Genomic DNA, 6,114 nt, shown 5'->3' with positions numbered 1-6,114 from the left:
TTGAACTTCTTTTTTATCCCCTTTCGTTCTCCCACAACTTGGGTCTCTTCTGATTTTGTTAAAGCACATTTTCCTGGGGTCTCTACCACCTTATTAGCATTTTATTTGCTCCTTTATGTATTCTTATCTGCTCAAAATGACAAGGTGGAAAAACTCACCACAAGAAAAAGAACAAGAGGCAGTACCAAAGGCTAGGGACCTAATCAAAACAGACATTGGTAATATGATAGAACTAGAGTTTAGAATGACAACTCTCAAGGTTCTAGCTGGGCTCGAAAAAGGCATGGAAGTTATTAGAGAAACCCTCTCCAGAGAGATAAAAGCCCTTTCTGGAGAAATAAAAGAACTAAAGCCTAACCAAGTTGAAATCCAAAGAGCTGTTAATGGGGTGCAATAAAAAATGGAAGTTCTTACTGCTAGGATAAATGAGGCAAAAGAATTAGTGATATGGAAGACCAAATGATGGAGAATAAAGAAGCTGAGCAAAAGAGAGACAAACAAATACTGGACCACGAAGAGAGAATTTGAGAGATAAGTGAACCCATAAGATGACACAACATTAGAATAATTGGGATCCCTGAAGAAGAAGAAAGAGAGAGGGGAGCAGAAGGTATATTGGAGAGAATTTTGTAGAGAATTTCCTTAATATGGCAAAGGGAACAAACATCAAAATCCAGGAGATGCAAAGAATGACCCTCAAAATCAATAAAAATAGGTCCACACCCCGTAACCTGATAGTAAAATTTACAACTGTTAACAACAAAGAGAAAATCCTGAAAGCAGCCTGGGAAAAGAAGTCTGTATTGTACAACAGTAAAAACATTTGATTGGCAGCAGACTTATCCACAGAGACCTGGCATACCAGAAAGAACTGGCATGATATATTCAGTGTTAAATGAGGAAAACATGCAGCCAGGAATACTATATCCAGCTAGGCTATCATTGAAAATAGAAGGAGAGATTAAAAAGCTACCAGGACAAACAAAAGCTGAAAGAATTTGCAAACACCAAACCAACTCTCCAGGAAATATTGAAAGGGGTCCTCTAAGCAAAGAGAGAGCCTAAAAGTAGTAGATCAGAAAGGAACAGAAACAATATACAGTAGCAGTCACATTATAGGCAATACAATGCCACTAAATTCATATCTCTCAATAGTTACCCTGAATGTAAATGGCCTAAATGCACCAATCAAAAGACACAGGGTATCAGAATGGATAAAAAGCAAAACCCATCAATATGCTGCCCAAGAAACTCATCATAGACCCGAAGACACCCCCAGATTTAAAGAGAGGGTGTGGAAAACAATTTACCATGCTAATGGACATCAGAAGAAAGCTGGGGTGGCAATCCTTATATCAGATCAATTATATTTTAAGCCAAAGACTATAATAAGTGATGAGGAAGGACACTATATCATACTCAAAGGGTCTGTCCAACAAGAAGACCTAACAATTTTAAATATCTATGTCCTGAACATGGGAGCAGCCAACTATATAAACCAATTAATAACAAAATCAAAGAAACACATCGACAATAATAAAATAATAGTAGGGGAATTTAACGCTCCCCTCATTGAAATGGACAGATCATCCAAGCAACAGATCAACAAGGAAAAAGGCCTTAAATGACACACTGGACAAGATGGACATCAAAGGTATATTCAACACATTCCATCCCAAAATAACAGAATACACATTCTTCTCTAGTGCACATGGAACATTCTCCAGAATAGACCACATCCTGGGTCATAAATCAGATCTCAACCATTATCAAAAGATTGGGATCATCCCCTGCATATTCTCAGACCACAATGCTCTGAAACTAGAACTCAATCACAAGAGGAAATTTGGAAAGAACACAAATACATGGAGACTAAACAGCATTCTTCTAAAAAATGAATTGGTCAACCAGGAAATTAAAGAAGAATTGAAAAAAATTCATAGAAACAAATGATAATGAAAACAAAAGTGTTCAAAATCTGTGCTGAGAGGAAAATATAAAGCTGTACGAGCCTTTCTCAAGAATCAAGAAAGATCTCAAATACAAAACATAACCCTACACCTAAAGGGGTCAGAGAACAACAAAGAAAGCCTAAACCCAGCAGGAGAAGAGGAATAATAAAGATCAGAGCAGAAATCAATGAAATAGAAACAAACGAACAAAAAAACACACAAACAAAACAAAACAAAACAAAAAACCAATAGAACAAATCAACGAAACTAGGAGCTGGTTCTTTGAAAGAATTAATAAGATTGATAAAGAAAGAGAAAGGACCCAAATAAATAAAATCATGAATGAGAGAGGAGAGATCACAACCAACAGCAAAGAAATACAAACAATTATAAGAACATGCTATGAGCAACTCTACGCCAACAAATTCAACAATCGGGAAGAAATGGATACATTCCTAGAGACATATAAACTACCACAACTGAACCAGGAAGAAATAGAAAACCTGAACAGACCCATAACCAGTATGGAGATTGAATCAGTCATCAAAAATCTCAAAACAAACAAAAGCCCCGGGCCAGATGGCTTCCCAGGGGAATCCTACCAAACTTTTAAAGAAGAATTAATTCCTATTCTCCTGATACTGTTCCAAAAAAATAGAAATGGAAGGAAAACTTCCAAACTCTTTTTTTTCTGAGGCCAGCATCACCTTGATCCCAAAACCAGACAAGGATCCCATCAAAAAAGAGAACTACAGACCAATATCCTTGATGAACACGGATGCAAAAATTCTCACCAAAATACTAGCCAATAAGATTCAACAGTACATTAAAAGGATTATTCACCACGACCAAGTGGGATTTATTCCAGGGCTACAAGGTTGGTTCAACATCTGCAAATCAATCAATGTGATACAACACATTAATAAAAGAAAGAACAAGAACCATATGATACTCTCCATAGATGCTGAAAAAGCATTTGGCAAAGTGCAGTGTCCCTTCCTGATTAAAACTCTTCAAAGTGTAGGGATAGAGGGCACATATTATCAATATTATCAAAGCCATCTATGAAAAACCCACTGCAAATATCATTCTCAATGGAGAAAAACTGAATACTTTTCCGCTGAGGTCAGGAACACGGCAGGGATGTCCGTTATCACCACTGCTATTCAACATCGTACTAGAAGTCCTAGCCTCAGCAATCAGACAACAAAAAGAAATTAAAGGCATCCAAATTTTGCCAAATTGGCAAAAGAGAAGTCAAACTATCCCTGTTTGCAGACGATATGACACTGTATGTGGAAAGCTTAAAGGACTCCACTCCAAATCTGCTATAACTTGTATAGGAATTCTGTGAACTGTCAGGATATAAATCAATGAACAGAAATTGGTTGCATTTTTTTTATACCAACAAGACTGAAGAAATAGAAATTAAGGAGTGAATCCCTTTTACAATTGCACTCAAAACCCTAAGATACCTAGGAATAAACCTAACCAAAGAGACAAAGAATCTATACTCAGAAAACTCTAAAGTATTCATGAAAGAAATTGAAGAAGACAGAAAGAAATGGAAAAATGTTCTATGCTCCTGTATTGGAAGAACAAATATTGTGAAAATGTCTATGCTACCTAAAGCAATCTACACATTTAATGCAATCCCTATCAAAATCCCATCCATTTTTTTCAAAGAAATGGGATAAATCATCCTAAAATATATATGGAACCAGAAAATATCTCGAATAGCCAGAGGAATATTGAAAAAGAAAGCCAAAGTTGTTGGCATCACAATTCCAGACTTTAAGCTCTATTACAAAGTTGTCATCATCAAGATAGTAGGGAACTGTCCCCAAAACAGACATAGATCAATGGAACAGAATAGAGAGCCCAGAAATACACCCTCAACTCTATGGTCAACTAATCTTCAACAAAGCAGGAAGGAATGTCCTATGGAAAAGAGACAGCCTCTTCAAAAAATGGTGTTGGGAAAATTGAACAGCCACATGCAGAAAAATGAAGTTGGACCTTTTCCTTACACCATACATGAAAATAGACTGGAAATGGATGAAGAAGCATAATGTGAGAAAGGAATCCATCAAAATCCTTGAGGAGAGAACAGGTAGCAACCTCTTTGACCTCAGCAGCAGCAACTTCTTTTAAATAAATAAAATCTTAAAAAAAAAAAAACTCAGGGCAAAGTCATTATGTTGTTGTTGTTGTTGTTGTTTACCTCTGAAAAACACAGCAAGATATTACTACCTATTAGAATATATACTACCAAAAAATTGAAACTAACAAATTTTGGTAAATATTGGGTAAAATGCGGAACTTATGCACTGTGATAGGGATATAAATTTGTATGGAAAACAGTATGGAGATTATTCATATTATTAAAAGTAAAATTACCATATGATTCAGTAATCCCACCTCTAGGTATATATCTAAAGGAAACGAAGTCACTATTCAAAGACATATCTGCACTCTTATGTTCATTATAAAATTAACTCTAAGCAAGAGATGGAAATAACTTCAGTATCCATTAATGGATGAATGAATAAAAAAGTATGGTAAATATATACTATGGAATACTACTTAACCATGAAAAATTAAGAAATACTGCCATTTACAACAGCATGGATGGATCTTGAAGGTATTATACTAATTGAAATATTTCAAAGATTTTACATATTTTTTTAATTTATGTATTATGCTATCCCTTACATACAGAATCTGAAGGAAAAGCAAACTAATGGAAACTTAGAGTTGAGTTGACAAGAGGTGAACCTGGGGTGGAATAAGGTGGTCAAAGGGTACAAACTTGCAACTATAATATGACAAAGTTCTGGGGATCTAATGTACAGCATGAGGATCATAGTTAATAATATATACATACTTTTTTATTGTGCTTCCCTTTATTAAACTTTGCATATATCACATTCTTACAAGTTGAAAGTTTATAGCAATCTTGTATAAAATAGGTCTGCTGCCACCATTTTTCTAAACATTTGTTCATTTTGTGTCTCTCTGTCACATGTTGGTAATTCTTGCAATATTTCAAGTTTTTTCATTATTATTGTATTTGTTATGGTGATCTGTGATCAGTAATTATGACCCACTGAAATCTCAGAACTAATTTACTTAAGGTATATACATTGTTTTTCCTTAAAGACATAATGCTTTTGAACAGTACAGTATAGTGTTTATTTTTTATATGCACTGGGAAACATAATTTTTATTTGCACTGGGAAACCAAAAAAAATAATAATGATTTGACTTAGTTAATTGAGATAATCGCTTTATTGAGGCAGTCTGGAACAAATCCCACAAGACCTCTGAAGTTCATCTCTACTGTACTATATACATAAAAGTTGCTAAGAGAGTAGATCTTAAAATTCCTTACCATACATGCATAAAAAACAGTGGCAACTATATGAGATAGTAGATGTATTAACATTTTTATGTAGATTATATTGCAATACAGATGTATGCCAATTTATCAAATTGTACAAAATTTACGCAATGTTAAATGTTTGCAGTGTTATAAGAAATCATTTCTTAAATTTACAAATTACAATATGTCAATTATTTTTCAATAAAGCTGGAAAAAACTTTTTGTAGAATTAATCTATTTTTCAAAAAAGGAATTAAGGAAGTAGAAACTGCAACTAACTCTGAAATAATGATATACAACATCCATTTTAGTTATATACACTGTGACAAACACTATTAGTTAGTTTACAATGAAGGAATACTTATGAAGCATGAAGGATGGTCTATAAATAAGGCTGAAAGAGCTCAGTTTTAAGGTTTAAATTTAAAATCTTCTTTTGAAATACTAAACTGACCACCCATTTTTCCAAACATAAATGTCTTAACTGCATGAATTTATTTCATACAACTCTATAATCTAGTTTCATAAGAAAGCAGCATGCAAATTTTGAATAAGACAGACTTGCTTAAGTTTCTTTATGTTCAACAGTAAAGGACACTTCCCTAAAAATAAATAGAAGAAAAATCAGCATATTTATTATGATAATTATTATTCATAATGAGATGCATATTGAATTAAGGAATATATATCCTCAGAGGGGGTAAAGTAAAATGAAATTTATTTTGGTAAATGTGTCTATGAATAGTCAATACAATACCTCAATATAAATGAATATTA

Source organism: Mustela lutreola, chromosome 10, assembly GCF_030435805.1.
Source record: "Mustela lutreola isolate mMusLut2 chromosome 10, mMusLut2.pri, whole genome shotgun sequence".
Classification (NCBI taxonomy): Eukaryota; Metazoa; Chordata; class Mammalia; order Carnivora; family Mustelidae; genus Mustela; species Mustela lutreola.
Note: the sequence above shows the minus strand (reverse complement) of the source record.